We start from the raw sequence: 22901 nt of genomic DNA, 5'->3' as shown, positions 1-22901 counted from the left end.
CAATCACATTTTGAAATGGGGTCCTGGTGGGTGCTATAGGATAAGCACTGGACTGGTCAGCAGTTCAAACTCACCAGCCACTCCTTGGAGATCCTTTACAGGGTCGCTCTGAGTCAGAACTGACTTGAAGGCCGTTAACAACAACAATAACAGGACTCATTCTGAGTCAGTTGTGATTCACAGAGACCACACAGACTACAACTGGGCCCTTGGGTTTCCTTAGGAGCATACATCAGGTCTTTTCTCCTATTGAGCCACGGAGTGGGCTCGAACCACCAACCTTTCACTAGGGCTGAGAACTGGATAGTTTGTTTGGAGATTAAAAAATGAAACAAAACCCACAAAGCTTAGTGATTAAATCTTGGTCCAGAGTGATAACATGAGCCCACATAATGAGAAAGAAAATGTCTCATACAGGTTGCCACATGAAGAAAGCCTTCAGGTTCTTTAGACGAGCAGCATCAGCACCACCATGAATCACATTAAAAATGCACAATGCCCACTTCAGACCGAATACACCAGCAACTGCATCTTAATAAGATCCTCAGTGCACAATAAAATTTGGGAAGCACTTCTTTACAATATATTTAAAGTTTTCAAGATTTCCCCTGTGAGCCCTGTTAGTAAAAAGTCAAATTTTTCTCTTGAATCATGGAGCTGCCTCAGGATCTGAGCCACGCTGCTACCACCTGTTCATCCTTAAGTTTTCCCCCAGCCCTGAAATCACATAGGAGAAAGTTCTCCAACCATGTGATGTGGTATGACTCTGCAGTAAGTAGGGCATTTAAACAGAATGAATCACAAGTGTGATTTACCCTAAGAACACAGACTGATGAATACTGATTCAATATTGGATAAAGATGTGTTTTCAGATGCAGTGACTTTTCTCAAAATCTGCCTTTAACACCAAAAGGTTTCTGATGTGATATTTAGACATCAATCCCACTTGGTTCCATTTTTCCTGACAGATTTGATGACTCTCACAGACAAGTTATCAGTGATGACTGAAGTAGGGAACCAGAGAGAAATCACTGGCTCTTTTCTTTCTTTTAATGACAGAAATTTCTCCCCCATCTCTAACATGTTGTTGTTCCCGATTCATAGCCACCCTGTATAGGGTTTCCAAGGAGCAGCTGGTGGGTTTGAACCGCCAATCTTTCAGTTAGAGGTCCAGTGCCGATCCTACAGCACTACCCCACAACTCCACTCATTTCTAATAAAGTTCTAACAAACACTTTTATTCTCAAATGCTAGGATGTCAATACCCCATCTGAATAATTTTCTTTAGCATAGTTTGTCATGTGTATGACATCATTTCATTTCTTTCCTAAATAACGACTTGTTGAGTGCCATTGAGTCAGTTCTGACTCTGTACTTTGTACAACAGAATGCACCACTGCCCGGTGCTGCAGCTGCCTCACAATCATTGCCATGTTGGAGCCACTGTGTTAGTCCTTCTCATTGAGAATCTTCCTCTCTTTTGTTAATCCTCTCCCTTACCAAGCATGATGTTCTTGTCATGAAAATAGGGGAATAATGGGTTATGTATTGGGTTGCCAACTGCAAGGTAGGTGGTTCAAATTAACCAGCTGCTCCAGAGGAGACAGACGAAGCTGTCTGCTCCTGTAAAGTCTTATAGGAAACCCCAAGCAGCAGGTTGACTCTATCATACAGGGTCACTCACTATGAGTTGGAATTGACCTGATGTCAGTGGGTAACTCCTCTACACTCAATGCTAATTACAAGCTATCACCTCTATACCTATATCCTAATTTGGATTGATATCTTTATTGTAAGCCTAGGTTCTGAGCATCAGAATTATAGCTCTAGATGCTTCTTTTCTATTGGTACCTTAAGTGTACCCTACCCCAAATTTGAACTTGATACCTATCTTAAAAATGATACCTATTTTCTCGTTTTGTAAATGGTACCACCTTTCACCCATATGTTAAAATCAGAAACTTAAATAACTATCCTAGAAGCTTCCTCTCTTAAACAAACCATGAAGTCATTTTGAGAATTTTAAAAATACCATTATTTTCTCACCCAATGGTTGATTTTGTTGGCTTTCTAGTTTTATTTTTGTATACTTTCTATTTGAGTTACAGGCTTTTCCTGAGAGGGAACTTTTAGGTTTTACATTTTCTTTCTATAATGCCTCCTCTTTTCATCCTGCTATTTTGTTCTTAGTTCTACTTTCCTCTTGGGTCCCCATTTAGTCTTCATGCAAAGATGTCAGCTCGAGGACTAAGGTGTGCCTGAGGTATTTTCAATCACCTCATATGCATGTGAAAGCTGGACAGTGAATAAGGAAGACCGTGGAAGAATTGATGCTTTTGAGTTATGGTGTTAGAGGAGAATATTGAAAGTGCTATAGGCTTCCAAAAGAACCAACAGATCTGTGTTGGAAGAAATGCAGCCAGAGTGCTCCTTAGATAGCCAAACTTCGTCTCTCATACTTCAGACATATTGTCAGGAGGGACCAATTGCTGGAGAAGGATATCATGTTTGGTAGGGTAGAGGGTCAGAGAAAAAGAGGAAGACCCCCAACGAGATGGATTGCCCAAGTGGCAGCATTGATAGACTCAAGCATGGCAACAGTGGTGAGGTTGGCCCACGATTGGGCAGAGTTTTGTTCTGCTGTGAATAAGGTCACTATGGGTCGGTACCAACTCAATGGCACCTAACAACAACAACAACAAGGCATATGTATCCATCTCCAATGGAGCTTCCTTATGATGCCAGAGACACATCTCTATAAAGTAGTCTAATCAAGGCACTCTCCAACTCAAAACCCTTCAGAGCTCCCAAACCTGCATAATTAAGACCAAATTCCTTAGTACTGAACACAAGACTCCCCCCTTGTCTGGCCACTTCCCCCTCTCTCTCCTCATCTCTAACTACTGGCAATTAATAATGGTAGGCATTCAATTGTTTTTTAAATGAATGAAAGTTGTTGAGTTGATTTCAAGCTATTGAGTTGATTTCAAGCTCATAGTGATCCCATATTTTGGAGAAGATAAGCAAGCACTGTTAAAATCATTCATTGAATTGAAGTTCAGATAAGCTTATATAATGGTGGGGTGTCCTGGTGTGGTGTTGTAGGATAAACAATAGACTAAGCACCTCAAAGTTGGCAGTTCAAAATCACCAGCAACTCCTTGGAAACCTTATATAAGGTCACTTTAAGTTCAAACCAACTCAACAACACTTAACAACAACAGTGACATGTACTGGTGGAGGTAAAAAATAAATACAAGCATATGATGGAAAGATTCATTATTTAGATTTCTCTTTTCCGTATTCAAGTGCATCTTTTTGGCTATCCCATCTCATCCTACTCATTGTATGCTTATTTACAACCACTTATCACAAATCACAGAAGACCTGAAATTTGAATTATTTAAAGAAGAAAATAGACTTCCATCAAGACAGCAGACTAGGCAAATGTATTACATGGACCCTTGAAAACAAAGATAGAAGAGACCAAATAAAAGAAAAGGTTAATGAGGTAGCTGAAGGGCTTGCTGACAGGAGAGCCCAATCACAGACAGTGAGAGAGGCAGACTGGTGAACAGTAGACAGACATGACTCCACCATCTTGTGAGCAACTTTGGCAGTAGATGGAAGCCTGCAAGAGCAGATTTGCATGGGCGCTGGGAAAAGCACAATTTCTTCTTTTCCCCCATGCTCCCCTGGTGACCAGAAGTGTGGCCAGTTCTCACCCTCATCGACCCCCAGAGCAGACTCTGCTCTCCAGGAGTTCAGACCCACATGTTTGGGAGCCACACCAAAGGGAGTTGGGGGTTGGTTATGCTGCTTTGGTGTGCTGCTTTGGGGACTTGATTCAGGTAGACTCGGCTCCAAACCTACAAAACTCACAGAGTAACCAGGCCAGCATTTAGCCAGTCATTCAACACCCAGCTTCACTGTGGAGTTAACACTAAAACTAGCTCCATCAAGGGTCCCTACCCACCAACTAATTCTGGATTTACAGTCCCTGAGCATAGATAACATCCTGTCAACAGGAACTCCATCTAGGGCCAGGAACTCTGTTGTCACATCCCTTCCACAATCACCTCATGAGTTCCTTGAATTACAGGAGCCCACCAGATATTTCTATCCTCTGGGTCCAATAGCTGTACTGTTTGTTTTTACAAATATGATAAACCCACAATGCCCTGGAGACAAAAGATAATTCTAGTTCACACAAAGAAACAAGAGAGAAGGCCTCAAATAAATGACCAAGATGTACAGCCAGAGAACACTTACAAAGAAGAACTGGTAATGGAATTAACTAAAAAAAGAATTAGAAGAATGTTAATAAGATACCTTCAAAGGATTGATAGAAAGATGGTGGAAAGCAAGAAGAACACAATAAAAACTTTAGAAGAATTCAGAAAAACACTATAAGAACAAACAGACAAAATAAATGCAAATTTTGATACAATTAAAAATCCAGAACATTAATATTAAGATCACAGAAATGGACAATACATTGAAGGGGTGAAGGATAATGCAAAGCAATGAAAGCCCAAATTAGTGAGCTTGAAGATAAATATCTCAATACTAGTATTCTATAAGAACAATCAGAAAAAAGAATGAAAAAAATCCAATGAAAGGCTAAGAGTTAATGTGGGACACCATGAAGAGAAACAATTTATGGGTGATTGTAATTCTAGAACAGGAAGAAAGGAGCATAGAGACAATTGTCGAAGAGTTGTTGGGAGAAAATATACCTAACATTATGAAAGATGAAAAGAAAAGCATATAAGAAACTGAATGAACCCCAAACAGGGCAGATCCCAAAAGAAAATCACCAAGACATACAACAATCAAACTTTCCAAAATCAAAGACAAGGAAAGAATTGTGAGAGTAGCTCAGGAAAAACAAAAAGGAGAATGAACAAGAATAATATCTGATTTCTCAGCAGAAACCAGTGCAGACAAGAAGGCAATGGGATGATATACACAAAGTTCTGAAAGACAAAAACTGCCAATCAAAAATCATATATCCAGAAAAGCTGTGCCTCAAATATGATGGCAAAATTAGGGCACTTCATGATAAACAGAAATTAAAGGAATTTGCAGCGACAAGACCAACTTTACAAAAAATGCTCAAGGTTGTTCTATGGACTGAGAACCAACCACAGCAGACAACAACCTGAGATAATCATATATGACAATACCACCCAGAACTCAGTCCAGCTATAGATGTATTTAAAATAAAACAAACCTACAAGACTGAAAATAGGGAACCAGAGATATCAATGTATAATGAAGTCAACTACAAAGTAAAAAGAGGAAATAGTATAGATACAGAACTTCTAAATGGCAAGGAAGTCAGATAGATTTTAAGATAAAACATACTGTTTTAAGCAAGGAAAAAATTAATAAATTACAGGGTAGCCTCAAAGAAGAAGAATACACCTGTACATCAAAACGAAAAAAATCAGAAAGGTTTAGTAAACATTGTTGTTGTCAAGTGCCATTGAGTCAGTTCTGACTTATAGTGACCCTGTGTAGGGTTTCCAAGGAGCAGCTGGTGAGCATGAACTGCCAACCTTGTAGCTCAAACCAACTTTGCAGTCCAGTGAATTAACCCACAGTGTGACACCTGAATTCCGAGTAAACAACACAACAGAAATGAAAATGACAAGAAAACTCACAAATGAAGTCAGCATAGAACATTATGTGGAACAAAGAATAGAGCAGCACCACAAAAAACACACAGAAAAATGACAGCAATTAGTTCATGCTTATTGATAATTATGTTGTTGTTGTTATGTGCCGTGGAGTCGATTCCGAGGCTCATCTTTCTCCCACGGAACAGCTGGTAGTTTCGAACTACTGACCTTGCGGTTCGCAGCCCGACACGTAACCACTACGCTACCAGAGCTCCTTATTGATAATTATTGTGAACGTAAATGGATCAATTGTATCAATCAAGAGACAAAGCAGAATGGATAAGAAAACAGGGTCCTTCAATATGCTGTCTACAAGTTGTTGTTGTTGTTGTTAAGTGCCATCGAGTCGGGTCCGACCCATAGCGACCCTGTACAGGGTTTCCGAGGGTGTAAATCTTTACGGGAGTAGAAAGCCTCATCTTTCTCCCGAGGAGCAGCTGGTAATTTCAAACCGCTGACCTTAAGGTTCGCAGCCCGATTCGTAACCACTACGCTACCAGAGCTGTCTACAAGAGACACATCAAAAAGATGGAGGCAGTCTAAATGCTCATCAATAGAAGAATTGTTAAACAAACTTTGGTACATCACTCAACAAAGCATTGAAGAATAATGATGGGTCTATGAAACACCTCACAACACAATTAAACCTGGAGGACATTATGCTTAGTGAAATTAGTCCATCATAAAAGGACAAACATTGTATGAGACTAATATTGTACAAAGTTTAAAAAAAAAAAAAAGTTTTCTTGAATAAAGAAACAATCCATGATGGTTACAGGTGAAGTGGGTTAGGGAAAATTATTCATGGGCTAGAAGATAGATACATAGAGGACAGACAACAAGAGGGAAGTTAGAAGCAAGATGAAGGTAGTGGGAGACACAGGGAGGAATGCAATAGTTAAAGTGAATAGAGGTAAATGTGGTTAACTGTTGATGCATGGAAGGGATTGCAACCATGTAATGTAGCAAAGTACATGATTTGTTGAATATGAAACTGATGATCTGCTCTGTAAACCTTCACTCAATTCACAATAAAAAGTTAAAAAAAAATAAAATGTAAAGATATGGGAAAAAAAGATAAAAATAACTTTGCAGCCCCAAATAACAGCAGATAGCCTATTTCTTTACCTAAAATAAATATTATTATGCTGCTTTTGCTATAAATAGTACTCTAGAAAGAACTCAAAGATACTGAGACTACATAATTGGAAAAGAAAATTCTTTTGAATTGGTCTATGAGACAATAAAGCAGTCACAAAATTCAACTCTCTATGGGAATCTATGATATTTTATCTTCAATCTATTATGGAAGATAATATTTGCTTCCTATAACTCAGAGAACTATGAGATGGAATCAATGTCCTTCCTATCAATAGGCATTAAAAGTTAAGCAACACAACGGGCCCAAGGATCCATGAGCAAATGAAAATATAGCAATGTAGCAGACAGGCAGACACTATTGAAACTCTTGATGTTTTCACTGATGATGGACTAAACTCCATATTGCTGTTGTTGGGTACCATCAAGTTGGTCTTAGTCATAGCACACCAGAATGAAACACTGCCTGGTCCTTCACCATCCCCACAATCATAGCTGTATTTGAGCCCATAGTTGCACTCACTGTGCCAATTCATCTCATTGAGACTCTTCCTCCTTTTCACTGACTCTCTACCACACATGATGTCCTGATAACAAGTCCGAAATCTCACCATCTTCACTGCAAGGAGCATTCTAGCTGTACTTCTCCCAAGACAAATTTGTTTATTCTTCTGGTCATTCACGATGCATTCAATATTCTTTTCCGAAGATCATGATTCAAATGAATCAGTTCTTCAGTCTTCATTATTCATTATTCTCCATATATGTAGTGCATAAAGTTTTGAATATATTTATAATTGGGTTCCTTTAAATTCAGTAAGTGTTAGTTCTCTCCACATGATAGAATGTGCTAGAAAATTAAAGATTTATGATAGAAGTTTACAGAGCAAATGGAATGCTAAGGTTTGTGGGCCATAATTGTGCAAATAATACACAGTTTTCCCCATGAAGCATCAATCTAAATGTCTGAAAGCTTATCTTTTGAAGGAATGTGGCACTGTTACTTTTAAACATATATGGTAACATGAAATAAGTTAGCTAATAGATAAGATTTAGAACTACAATAGTGATTTCTTACTCGATATATTTTAATGTTTTAGAAGCATGTTAGCTAATTTGGCTTAACCTAAACTTTTCTTGTCCTGAAATCATGTTTCCATTACAAATTTTTTTTTCATATAGTGTACTATATTATAATATCTTCTTATCATCTGTCCAGATTACAAATTTTGAACTAGTGAAATTTAAAAATAGCTCCATAATGGCCTGATTGGCTATAGATTCACATTGAATTAATAATGAATCTATTACAAAAGGCTATTGAAATATTAAAACATTCAAATGTGTTATTCAAAGCGTGATCACAGGGGTTTCAAAACCTCTGTCAGAAATAGCAGTGGATGTGCCCCTCCCACTGTGTTTGGCTCTTCAGTATTTTTGTTTTTCTAAATACTATTCTGTTGTTCAAAGTTATAAATGTGGTCAATATTTCATTGACAAGCAAAAATCCAACAAAATTTTATTTGAAGAAGTAACTTTCAATATTGTTGTTGTTGTTAAGTGCCGTCGAGTCGGTTCCGACCCATAGCGACCCTGTACAGGGTTTCCGAGGGTGTAAATCTTTACGGGAGCAGAAAACCTCATCTTTCTCCTGCGGAGCGCGCTGGTAGTTTCGAACCGCTGACCTTAAGGTTCGCAGCCCGATTCGTAACCACTACGCTACCAGAGCTCCTAACTTTCAATATGAATGAGACTAAATTTTATATTTTAATTTATTAAGAATAATACAATACACTTAAAGCAATTAACCAAATTTAAATATAAAAACTAGCACCAATAGTTTTATTTCTGAATATGTGTAAGATCCTAGAGGTTCCTGACATTTAGGTCTTTAGAAAAGTAAGAATATTTTTTGGAACCTGGGGATACTATTTTCACTCTTCAAATTTCCTTTAATTTTATCATTAAACATCTAAAATTAAACATCTAAAATGATAATCAGAGCCCTGGTGCGTCACTCTATGGTAAACACTGGACTGCTAACTACAAGGTTGGTGGTGCAAACCCACCAGCTGTTCTACATAGGGTTACTATGAGTTGGAACTAACTTGATAGCACTTAATAATAACAACACCTAATCATCTGTCATTTTTTTCCCCCTTAGTTATCCTTCAGAGAAGCAGACTGTTTCTACAAGTGGAGCTTGTGGAAAGGGCAAGTTTTCATTGCTGAATTTGATGAAGGATTTATTTAATCCAGATTTAGCAAATTCCGAACAGGATCACTATTATTTCTCAACTATGAAACAATGTCCGTTTAAATTACTTCATAATTGTAACCAGTAGAGGTCTAATTGGAAAGTTTAGAAATCATTAACTAAATTGACAAGTGTAATTTATTTTTAATAGTCTTAAAACTATTACCCTGCAACTTGAACACAATGCTAACACAATTTATACGGGAAAACCACACAGTTATTGGCATTTCTTATACCATTCATTACAGGCATGACTAACATATGTTTCTTGATCCTGAGTTGATTATTTCTGACAGGAAACAACCATAGAAATGAGACAAAGCAGAATTAGGCAAATCTACAAAATAAGGGCTAACATTGTAAATGCAATTGGCAAATTTATCTAATTCATAAACAGCACATCTAAGTGATAGGGGTACCAAACAAACACACTTTCCCCTTCTCCTGAGTATATCTGGTGGTGGTGGTTCTGACTCATAGCAACCCCGTATAGGGTTTCCGAGGCTATAAATCTTTATGGGAGCAGAAAGCCTCATCTTTTTCCCATGGAATAGCTGGTAGTTTCGAACTGCTGACCTTGAGGTTAGCAGCCTGACTTGTAATCACTAGCATCTATAGTTGCCTAAAACCCACTGACATCAAGTCAGTTCTGACTCATAGCAACACGATGTGAGGTTTCTAATCTTTACAGAAATAGCCAGCTTCATCTTTCTCCTGTAGAGTAATTGTTGTTAAGTGCTGTCTAGTGGGTTCTGAATCATAGTGACTCTGCATAGAGTTTCCAAGGAACAGCTGGTGAGTTTGAGTTGCCAGCCTTGTGGTTCAAACAGACCTTGCGGCCCAGTACTTATTCTACAGTGCCATACCAGGACTCCACTGGTGGGTTAACAGTCTAGTGCTTATCCTGCAATATCACCAGACCTTACCCACCAAACCCAACCTACTACCGTCAGTAGATTTCAAGTCATAGCGACCCTGAGTAGGGTTTCCAAGGCTGTAAATCTTGATGGGAGCAGAAAGCCTTATCTTTCTCCCTCTGTGGGTTTGAACCTTGTGGTTAGTAGTCCGGTGCTTGTCTTACAGCACCAATTTTCCTTTTACAGTAATGTAATTAAGTTTATTTAAAATGGTACAAGTGATGAGTAAAAATTTACAAATTTCCCTTGAAAGAAAAGCAGCTTTCATATTATTCAAGATTTGAGAAAGGAGTTTCTGTCTTTGGGTTTTCTTAGGATAAACACTGGACTAACAACTACAAACTTGACATTCAAACCCATCAGTAGCTCCATGGGAGAAAGATGAGACTGGCTGTTCTCGTAGACATTGATAGGCTCAGAAACACTCTACAGTTTCGCTATGAGCTGGAATCCATTCAATGGTGGTGGGTTTGTTTTGCTTTGTTTTTGTTTATATGTAAAAGCAAATTTGAACTAGAATTTGCTTTTACATATAAAAAAAGATATGAAACAAAAATCCATTCAAAAATACTCTACCAGCACATAAGCACACACACATAGACTCATATACCGAATTCAAATATCTAGCTATCACACAGACAAACAAAAGAACTGGGGTTCTCAACATCTTCACATTTCACTACCTAAATCAAGAGTGCACATTCTGCAGGTCTGCACACACACTACAATTCAAAGTTTGTGAAAAGTTCCATATATAAATAGGGAATTGTAGATTCCATGTATAAATATGGAACCTCTGCAAGGGAATGATTTTCCCTAAACATTTCTGTGACCCAGAAAATAAAAGAAGTCATCAAACTGTCAGAATAAACGTCACTTCAGTTTAAAACCATTTTTTAGAAGGTAATTTAATTGGAATTCTCAGAGCAGTTAGCTGTTTTAGTTCCTACGCTATAGACCTGTTTGCAGAGGTGGTTACGCTGATTGAATCACAGACCCTTCCTGCTTGTATTGGACGAACCTTCTTGCGTAGACAAGATTCGGGCTCAGCGGTGACCCAGTTTTATGCTTCAGAATGCATCGCCTCCAGCGTGATTAGTCTTTTCTCTCTTTTCTTTTTCACCTCCTGTTATAGTATGCTCACTTCAGAGCTGATCTTTTTTATCTTTATAATTAAAGTCTGGCTTCAAAATGAGAGGCACACAAGTCAAGTGATCATGTTTCTAAATGCCTGCTGTATTGCAATTAAAAAGTAGTTAAATAAGCATCTTGCTTTATTGTTTTTAGACTTTCCAAACTTGCTATTACTGTTTTAATTTTACCAATTATCGAGAAGCATTCCCAGGGGATCCTAATACTGTAGGCTTTCTATTCAACAAGTAATCAGCCTGCTTGGTAAAATACACATTTGTATTTAACTGTGGTTCATAAAGTTTGGAGTGTTAAAGATATTCTGTCCTGAAGGTAGAGCAAAACACCAAATCATGGGATTCCAGGTTTTACAATTTCATAGACCAGCAAAATTTTAAAAGAATATTTGGGGGACCATTTCCCAACTTAATAGTTGGACAAGTAAGGGGATTAACACACACACAACCCCAAACTTTGCAAAACCAAAATGTATGAAAAGAAGGAAGGGTGGGAAGGAGGGAAGAGGAAGGGAAAGGAGGGAAAATATCATAAAAAGACTAGTGTTTTGTTGTTTTAATGATTCTGTTTCACCAAGGATAGCATGAACCAGCACTTGGGAAACCATTCAAAGATACCTTTGTCAAGGATTAACTTACTTTTGTTACTGTTTTGTTTTGCCCTGAAAATATATGTAGAGAAAGATTTTTTGACCATTAGTCAGTCAGTCTACCAGGCTTCTTCTCTTGGTTTTGACATATTTACAGTATGTTTAAATAAATTTTCAGAGACTTAATTCCTTAGAATGCTACCAAAGAACTATACCCATCGATTCTGTAAATCTTTACTGGACCAGGCAGCCTCATCTATCTCCCTCAGAACACTGGTGGGTTTGAACTGCTGACCATACGGTTAGTAGCCCACAGCACAATCAGAGGTCCTGACCATAATATATGCTTCGTTTACTCTATCTGAATGTTAAACGCATTCATTGTATTTAGTGAGTGTCTTTTAAGTCACCTGGTGCTATAGAATAATGCACTGGACCACAAGGTTGGTTTGGACTGCAAGGTTAGCAGTTCAAATCCACCAGCTGCTCTCCAGAGACCATACATAGGTGGCTATATGTCAGAAACGACTCAATGGCATTTAACAGCAATAACCATTATCACTGCCAGTGGAAAACGCCTTGAAATCTATTTACGCTGATCCGACTTGTGGAGGTATAGCCAGGTATAAGGCAAGTCAGGGTTGAATCCTGACAAATGGTAGTCGTTCAGAGGATAAAAGGGGTGGAAGTAACATCATTCCTAGCAGAAAGAAAATCCCGTGACACACCAAACTGGATGATACCTTTGGAAATCCACAAGAAGCAGGGGTGAGGGCCAAGATAAAGATGGGGAGTAGGCAGGGCAAAGCGTGGAAGGACTGTAGAGTAGCAACTTTATCTCGTGGACACCCATGCAGGAATCAGAAAGGCAAAGGTTCAAGTCGAGAGGAATATTTGACATAAGTTCCTTGAGAGCAGAAACCATTGGTAGCTCATTCATGCTTTATTCTTAATTCACAACAGCAGCAACATCAATACTAGTATTTATTGAGGACATGCAAGTTTCATGCACTACGCTAAGCTTTTATCTTGATTACTTACGCCTCGTAAGAGCCCTTTGAGTACCAGCTTTATTTCCTTTTATAAATGAGGACACTGTGCTTTGAGATTCTAAGGGAGTTGTTTATGATCACATAACAAGCAGAAACAACCGGGATTCCTACTCAGACATCAGGGTCCAGAGACCACCTTCCTCCCCATTGATCTACATTGCCTATGGGAGCAAAGGAAGGAGCCCAGGAAATGACTACCCATTGAATGACTACCTGTAGTCTTCATGTTATTCATCAAAACCATTCAGGATCTCTGAGAGATGATCTTACCTATCACCTTTTGCTTTAGGCAAGGCTTTAATCTAAAGAGATGGCAGTTGTACTTTAAACTTCCACTGCAACATATACTAATATTCATTGATCTCTTGGATATCTAACAACAATAAACTGATGTGGCACTGGAGAGGCTCACTTGTCTATGTCAAGAAATCTGGGAAGCAGCTATCTGGCCAACCCATTGGAAGAGTTCCGTATCTGTTCCCATTTCAAAGAAATGAGGAATGAGGAAATCATTGAACAATATTATTAATACCACAGGCAAGTAAAATTTTGCTGCATGTTATATCAACAACATTGTTTTTATTGTAGCAGTACATTGACAGAGAGCTGCCAGAAATTCAAATCTGATTCAGAAGATGTGGAACAAGGGGTATCATTGCTGACACCAGGTAGATCTTGGCTGAAAGCAAAGAACATCAGAAAGATGTTTACTTGTGCTTTATTGACTATGCAAAAACATTTCACTGAGTGGATCATAAACTATGAATAGCATTGCAAAGAATGAGTATTCTATAACACTTAATTGTGCTCATGAGGAATCTGTACATAGATCAAAAGATAGCTGTTAGCGCTTAAAAACTGCTTAAAAACAAGAACGGTACGCAGGGTTGTATCCATTCGCTATATTTATTCGATCTGAATGCTGAGCAAGTATCTGAGAAGCTGGATTACATGAAGAAAAATGTGGCATCAAGATAGGAAAAAAAAAGACACATTAATAACCTATGATATGAAGATGATACAATCTTGCTTGCTGCAAGTGAAGAGGAGTTGAAATACTTACTGATTAAAGATTAAAGGCTACACCCTCCAGCATGAATTGCACTTAAATGTAAAGAAAATAAAAATCCTTACCATTGAGCCAACAAAACATCTTGATAAGTGGAAAAACACAATGGAAGTTGTGAAAGACTTCATTTTGCTCAGATCCACCATGATCATGGAGGCAGCAGTCAAGAAATCAAATGACATGTTGCATTAGGCAAATCTGCTGCATGAGACCTCTTTAAAGTATTTAAGAGTTTTGAGAACTAAGGTGCGCCTGACCCAAGTTATGGTATTTTTAATTGCCTTATACATATGTGAACGTTGAACAAGCAATAAGGAAGACAGGACCAAAATTGATGCATTTGAGTTAGAGTGTTGGAGAAGAATCTTAAAAGTACCATGGGCTGCCAGAAGAACAAATACATCTTTCTTGGAAGAAGAACCACCAGAATGCTCCTTGGAGGCAAGGATGGTGAGACCATGTCACTTGTATTTTAGACATGTACCAGATACAAGTCAAAATGCCCTGATTAAGACACCCTGAAGGAGTCATGAACAAGAGAACCCAGCCGAGTCATGTACACTTCTGACCTACACAAAGGCAATAATACACTGGTGTTGTTTTAAACTCATTGTTGGTCGTTATTGATGAGTTGGCTTCAATTACAGCAATTTACTGTAAAGCCAAAGAAAAAGTATATAGTAGTTTGGTCAGTTGTGAGAATATAAAAAAGAATAAGGAAAAAGACTTAGAAAGACATTGATTTGAGCTAAGCATTTCACTACATGGATGAGACAACGAAGGCCAAGCGGTTGTAAATGAATTGTGTGAGATTACAGCTAGTGACAGAAACCAGGGCAGACAGGGTCCTAGCCTGAGCCCACTCCTGATACAGTGATTACTTTCCCTTTATCTCAAGATGCATATATTTTGCATCAGTTCAGGCTTGCTTCTGTCCTACTTACTGAAAACCAATACTTTGTAAAACACTTCTTAGAAAATTGGCTATTTTTTAAATAAAAGATGGTTTTGCTTCTGTAGTAAATTGAATATGTTTCTGTTACCAGGAATAATTAAGGATCACAGTCTATTATCTATACAAAGAGGTTATAAATTCTCTTTCTAGAGTTTTCTCATGAGAACATAGGTTCTATATATGTAGGTTTATAAAGATGAATAGGTGTGAGATGAAAAATCAACTCGTAGAGCAGCTATGGTAGTCACGTTCATGAACTATTGAAAGGAAAATTAAAAAAAAACAAAAAAAAAAAACTTCCATTATTTTCTCATTAGTTGTTTTTTATTTGAAAATTCTTTGAGTTCTGTAATCATTGCTTGAATTAAAATTGTGGTTGCTGTTGTTAGGTGCCATTGAGTCAGTTCTAACTCATAGTTCTAACCCGGAGCTCGTTGCCGCCACTGTGTCAAGCCTTCCTGTTAAGGGTCTTCTGTTTTCTACTACCTCCCATTTTACCAAACATGATGTCCTTCTCCAGGGACTGGTCCCTCTTATTACATGTCCAAAATACATGAGATAAACTTTGCTCACCCTGACATTTAAGGAGAATTCTGACTGTATTTCTTCCAAGACCATTTATTGGTTCTTCTGTCGGTCCATGGCACTTTCAGTATTCTTTGTCAACATCATAATTCAAATGCACTGGTTCTTCTCTGGTCTACCTTATTCCTTGTACAGCTTTCACATGCTTATGAAGCCATTGAAAATGCCATGGCTTGGGTTAAGAGCATCTTAGTCCTCAAAGTAACATCTTTGTACTTTCACACTTTAAAGAGGGCTTTTGCAGTAGATTTCCATAATGCAATAGTACTGTAATGACTTAAAGTATTAGGTTCAAACCCACCAACCACTCTTTGGAAACCCTATGCATCAGAACCAGCTCCATGGCATTTTAACAACGACTTTGCATTTCATGGAATCCCGGTGTGGTCCTGTAGGATAAGCACTGGATTGCCAACCTGAAAGTTGTCAGTTCATACCCACCAATTGCTCCTCGGAAACCTAGTACAGAGTCGCTGAGTTAGAACCGACTGGATAGCCCTTAATATTGCACTATATTGCTAAATTTATTTGTAGTACTTAAGTACGCCACAAGAGGGAGCCTAGGTTTTCCCCATCGTGTGAACCACAAATTGAGACATTGAAAGACGTTTTCAAAGTCATCTTGGCTGGTGCATAGATTCGTTGGTATGGTTTTTTCCAGTGAGATTCTATGGGAATTGAAAGAAAAGTGGTTCCCTACTATGTTACATACAGAAACTTCTCTAGTTTACCTCCACGCGAAGGGGATGACACCCTTCTGAATGATTCCCAAACATGATTCTGAAGTGTCACAAGAGAAAGTTCATTTCGTTTCAGTCTTCTATCGATTGCTCATGAATCATTCTCTAAGTAGCTATTCCTCAACTATAAAAAGGTACAAAATCTATTTTTAAAAAGAGGGCATAACACCACCTCTCATAGCTAATATGAGGAAGGACTGAGAAAACAGAAGCTTAACATGTGCCTTGCATATGAAATTGCCAGTAAATGCAATTATTACTGTTAATGTCTAAGACTAGCACATATATGTAAAGACACTAACGTTGATCTGTTTTGTGAAATGATTTTTCAGTACAGATAAGTACACAGTTGGCAATACATCAGCCTTGAAAATAATGTTTCCAGGTCCATTTAGTAACAAACAAATACTGCCATCAAGTTGATTCTGACTCACAGCAATATGATAGGTCAGACTAGAACTGTTCCAATCTGGGTTACATAAATCCAGGACATTTGACAACTCGGACGTTTCTTGTAGCATAACCGAGATGCCATTGCCATGAATTTTTCATTAAATTGTTTTAAATTCAAAAATTGAAATTTCAGTGGCGGTCATGCTATTTAAAGAAACTCACAGTTTATTTTTCTGTTCAAGTTCAATCTTCAAACCTGTATTTTCTAGATTTGGTTGGTGGCTTAGTTGGTTATGTGCTGTAGAGTTGGTACTGACTCATGGTGACCCTGTACAGGGTTTCCAAGGCTGTAAATCTGCTTTAAGGAAACAGAAAGCCTCATCTATCTGCCATGGAACAGCTGGCAGTTTTGAACTGCTAACCTTGAGGTTAGCAGCCTGATTTGTAACGCTCTGGTAGCGTAGTGGTTACGAATCGGGCTGCGAACCTTAAGGTCAGCAGTTCGAAACTACCAGCCACTCCGCGGGAGAAAGATGAGGCTTTCTACTCCCGTAAGGATTTACACCCTCGGAAACCCTGTACAGGGTCGCTATGGGTCGGAAGCGACTCGAAGGCACTTAACAACAACAACAACAATGCTATGGTGCCATGCTGGCTAGTGATTCTCCCTAACTTTCTCATTTTTAATGAATGTTATGTTTGCAGCAGGTGAACTTCATTTTCTGAAAGAAAATATTTGTCTTCTTAGTCATTTAATGAAGCAGAAAAGCAAAACAGGATGTGGCCATATAGAGGAGCAGGAGGGAAAAGCATTGGTCAATAGAGGGACAGTTATGATTGATTAGTTAAAACTAGGCTATTCAGAGTTTAAAAAGTGGAAATATGAACCAGTGTACACACACCCTTACATCGAGTTTCATGACCTCAATTTTGACAAACTTTAACACTCCATACTTTTGCCTATTGAACAGTAAAACATAAACTTTTTAATCTGGAAAGAGGCAGCGTCAGAGTGGACACAGAAGAGGACATAAACTAGAAGGCACTGACTTGATGGCACCTAACAATATCAACTATATATATATATGTTGTTAAGTGCCATCGAGTACCATCAAGTACATATATATAGTCTTCAAAAAGTTCATGGAAACATTTTATTATATTTTAATTCCATTTTTTCCATGAAATTTTTTAATGCCCTTCATATAAATAGCAATTTACACTTGTTAGGCTAGATTCCAAAACATGAAAGAAAATGTCCAAAGAAACCATCAGAAATGTATACACGTTATTTAAACAAGGGCCTTTTTGCCCACAGCAGACCCACTCATTGACCGTGCCATCTAGACCAGCTTCATCTATTGATTTGCATAAACTCTCTGGTACTCACCAATGGTGTAGTACCTCTTTAGTTCACTCCTCCGGGAAGGATGCTTCTGTGTATTTGCTGCATTGTTCTGCTCTTCTTCAATAATGGGGACCTTGGGTGCAGGTGGCTTACTGGCTTGTGGGACTTGTTTTCCTGCCACAGATGGAGGGTTGAATCCCGGAGCAGTAATATCCACTGACTGGGATTTCTTCTTCAACCTACAGGTAAAGAATTACACATGCTGTGATGACTGACTCAAGAGATACACTTGGACCAAGTCCAAGAGACAAATACACTACTTACATCTCCATTGTATTTTTTCCTCAACACCTGATCATAGAACTGTGCTTCATAGGGTAGGACTTTTAATAGCTGTGATCTTCTGGGACTAGGTTACCAGGGCTCTTGTTCTAGGCACCTCTGAGTGGATTTAAACTCCCAACATCTGGGTTAGTAGGGGGGGCACTGAACGATTTATACCACCTCAGGAACTTCTGCAACCTAAATTGTCTACTTAATATTCATTACAACGGAATCACTTTATCCAAATTGCCAGTGTTAGTAATGAAAATTGCAAATGAAAGTCACACCCACTATAATGACTGAAGTGAAAAAAGCATATTAATTCTCAATGTGCTGATGAGCAGTAATGAGAATTCTCCTGTACTGCTGCTGGCCATGTAAATTGCTACAATCATTTTGAATAATATCTGGATATATATATATATATATTTTTTTTTTAAGTTTTTATTGAGTGATAGTTTACATGGGAGAACATTAGTTTTACATTCATCCTGTCAAATATCATTTCATAACAATGATTACAATCTCCTCCATGAATCATCAAACAACCCCACAAGCCTGCTCCCCAGCCATCAGCACACAGCCCCTCTCTGTCCCTGAGTCTAGAGTCCCTAGCTGCTCTCCACATCATTATGTCTGCTTCCATCTCTGGCATGACACTTCTTTGGATAGGGTCCCACACTCGCTCTTCTTTCTGGATGGTATCAGGGACCTCCTCTCCTGGACTGCAAAATCAACCACTCCCCTCCTTCTGTTACAAATGTCTACCTTTACATTTGCAACTCTCACAGTCAGTCCTGATAGCGATTATTCACCATTGTACCACAAGAGTCTTATCCCTGTCTCCTTTCAACAGCCCCATCCAGACAGGTTGGAAACTCAGTGGAGATTCTACCTTCCCCCTAGTACCCTCTGGAACTAGGCTCCCACTCTAAAGCATTTAGGCCAGTCACTCCATGCCTCCATTTTGGGTAGCCAATGTCAAAGTTGCCCATCCCTGTCAAACCTATGTACCGAGGGGGTGGGAATGATCCTTGCTGTAAAGATTCATTTCCTCTTTTGAGCCACTACATCCATAAGTATAAGTCAAGTTCATGAAATTATAGAGGCTTACTCTTTTTTTCCTCTTCTTTCTTCCTCTAGTTGAGTTCTGACCATCCAGCCATTGCAGCCAGGTCAAGTGGGTACTATCTGCAAGTATGGGTATTCTTGTATATCTCCCCTCACTTCATGTCAGCTGGAGGCTTCACTCTCCACTCTAATCCTCTGTCCCCCCATGTCCCCAGGTCTCATCTGGCAATATCTTTTGACCCAGCAAATCGATTCTCAGAACAGTCCATACGTAGATGCTGATATGTTCACCCTAGCAGCACTGGACGTAATACTCAAAAACTGAAAACAACCCAGATGTTCACCAACAGTAGAATGGGTAAATAAAATATAATGGGTAAAAAGCATAAAATGGAATTCAACACAGCAAGGAAAATGAATAAACTACAACTGCTGATGTTGTTAAGTTCTATCAAGTCAATTCTGACTCATAGCAACCCTATATAGGGTTCCTAATTAGCAGCTGGTGGGTTTGAACTGCTGACCTTATGGTTGGCAGGCCAGTGCTAATTCTACAATGCCAGGAGCCCAAACCACAGCTACCTGGAGGTATTTCTTCCACGTGTTGTTATTGGTAAGTGCTATATCTGCGTCTCATGCTCACCTTGCAGTCCAGTGCTTATCCTACAGTGCCACACCAGGACTCTTTCATCCATGCTGTTGTAGTTTACTCAAGGAAAAGAAGCCAGGCACAACACTGCACATATTGTATGACTCCACTTATGCAAAGATTAGGATGCTAGATGCAATGATATATCTACTTTGTGAAAATTTATTAACCTATGACTTCGAGCCCTAGTGTGGTGCTGTAGGATAAGCACTGGACTAGTAATCACAAGGCCGGTGGTTCAAATCCACCAACCAGTCCTCAGAAACCCTAACCAGGATCATTATGAGTTAGAACCAACTCAACAGCACTTAATGATTTGCACATTTTCTGTTGTATAGATTATACTTCAATAAAGTTTCCATGAGAAACAGGCTCACTTTTTTAGTTAAATATATTCACTCACAATGGAGATAATAGATAGATATTGAATGGTTATTTGCTACAAAATAAATAGAAGGAAAATTGTGGACTCAACTCTCCCAAAGATGAGAGAGACAGTTGCTTAAAAAAAAAAAAAAAAAAGGAAGCTTTTCTTCCTGAGGATATCTATCCCCATTCCTTTGCTTTCCATTAATTTTTTGAACGGCCACTCTGTACCAGGTGTTGTTCTAGGCACCAGGGATACAAAGTGGATTACACGAGTAAAACACCCATCCCCCTGAAGCTTTCATTCTTGGGGAGGGAGGCAGAGAAGTAAGTGACCACATCAGTACATAACAAATCACATGGTGAGCAAGTGCTGTGGTTAAAATAAAGTAGAACTGCTTCAGAGGGTTTCCAAGGTTACAAATGTTGAGGAAGCCGACTGTCTCATCTTTCTCCTGTGGAGTGGCTGCTGGTTTGAACCACTGACCTGTTAGGTAGCAGCCTAATGCTTAACTTACCTACCAGGGTTTCTGGAGGTAAACATTACAATTACAGAAGTACAATATGCATCCAAAGAAGGCATTAAGATTAATAACAAGGACAGCTTAGTAAATAAATTGTGGTTCACCTAGGCAAGGCAACAAAAGTTAATTTGCCCCAAACATAGCTTTGCAGAAAAGGAAACTTAAAACACATAATCATTTAAAATATACAACATTAAACCCTAGGAACTCAATGAATATTTGATTATTTTGGACCTACAAAATTGTCAGTTTTCTATCATTTATCCTGTAAACCTTATTTCAAAATTAAATTTTAATTTTAATTTAAAACAACACATTTTGGAGGCAGGCTGGAGGCTAAGTTGGGGGAGAAAAGATTTAAAGGCAAGGTGTTAGATTGTGTAGAACGAAAGCCGACTTCTTTCTACTTCTTAGCAACTGTTATTATTAAAATGGAAATATGACAAATTTTATCTAAAATTCATACAGCAGATGATTTTATCACCAGAAACGATTCACATGCTATGTCGGCCTTTCTGAGAACAGATCTAGCTTACTAACGTCATATTGTAGCTTATTGGCAATAATGGCTTAATATTTGATCAAGCGCTAAATACCATAATTGATGGAGTACTACATCATTTAAAATTTTCCAAGTATTCCATAGGCCTCTTTGGAATGAGCAGAGGACACAGTTCTGGGCTCCAAAATGTTAAAGGCAAGCAGACACGAACATGTTGATATCTTCCTTCTTTCCCCATGTGTCTTTCTCTAAACATTCTTCTCAATTTGTTGAAGAAATCTGGAACACTGCTGGTAAGTTAGCTAATTTGCTTAAGAAAGAGTTCCATGTGTACATTTTTAGAAAGAAGAACTGTGTGGGTAATTGAATTACTCCTAAAAAGTCTAAAAAGGACTATTGTGGTTGACAAGGAAACCTGCTAAATGCTACCTCCAATTTCCAAATTTCATGAAAGGGGAAGTCTTTCAACATTTTTTAACAATGTTCTTAATTAAATGTGCTAAACAAATGTAAATATAGCATAATGGAGTATGTAGGTGGGCATGAGATAAAATACCCATTGATAATAAATGAAACATTACAAATAAGAGACAAAATCATCTCTTAATAGGCACTGAAATGAGTTTTGGTTAATGTGCTTTGCAGTTCCAAAGGAAATGAGCACTGCATCCACGAATGGAGACTAGGAAAGGAGCAAAAGCAGCCATTCCTCTTGGCATGGTTCCAATAAGCAGACTGGTGTTTCATAAGCCTTGCCTTTTCTTGTTTAACTCCTATTCCTCTGCACACAATTCCGTATCTTCTTTCAGCATGATAATAATGTTGGATACTTCTCTGAGACTCAGTTTCCTCATTTATAAAACAGGAAAAATACATTGTTTGCAAAGGTTTCAAGATTACATAAATACCCTATATGAAACCACTTAGCAGAACATCTACACATAGCTCTCAATACATGCAAGTCCCAGTGTTTTATAAGATATTTAGTGGGCTGATAACATTTTGGTCTTCAGAATTCCCAGGGAACTGAGGAAATTATACCAGCTGCTCAGGAAGTATTCCATTTTGAATAGCATTGAACCAAGAGGAAGTGGACTATATTTTGTAGGGTGCTTCATGCATTCTAGAGGGGGATTTAGAAACTGGGGAAGGTAACAAGCGAATAAGCCAAATGGGAGTACCTGTGTAGTGTGCAATGTGATATTTCCTCTATGATACCCCCAAATCTCTAGGAAAACAACTAAATGCATGGAGCATTTCACTTAGGTAAATGGAGAATCGGGAGAGAACACCCAAAAACATGAGAAATCAAGGACAAGAATCAGCAAGGAAGCTTGAGGAGGGATTTGATTTTCCTACTGTGGTGCTCTTGACTAAGTACTGGACTGCTAACCACAAGACTGGTGGTTAAAATCTGCCAGCTAATTCTGGGAAACTCTATAGCTAGAAATCGAAAACCTAACTTTATGCACTTAAACTCAAGGCTTAAATAGATAAGAAAATGCTTAAATACATAAATGGTGGTGGTGGTGATGTGCCAGGGGTGGCTTAAATACATAGAATGTTTTCTTTATTTGAGTTCATAATTGGAATTACCTCTCCCATAAGTGAAATGTTGTTGTTGTT

General features: G+C 38.5%; 1 pseudogene; it reads right to left on the bottom strand.

Annotated features, from left to right (window-relative positions):
• The window catches only part of LOC102816508, an 81449-nt pseudogene that overhangs the window by 47046 nt on the left and 11502 nt on the right, over positions 1-22901 (bottom strand).

The sequence above is a fragment of the Chrysochloris asiatica genome, unplaced genomic scaffold (genome assembly GCF_000296735.1).
Source record: "Chrysochloris asiatica unplaced genomic scaffold, ChrAsi1.0 scaffold00001, whole genome shotgun sequence".
Classification (NCBI taxonomy): domain Eukaryota; kingdom Metazoa; phylum Chordata; class Mammalia; order Afrosoricida; family Chrysochloridae; genus Chrysochloris; species Chrysochloris asiatica.
This window is presented reverse-complemented; position numbering and strand designations above follow the sequence as displayed.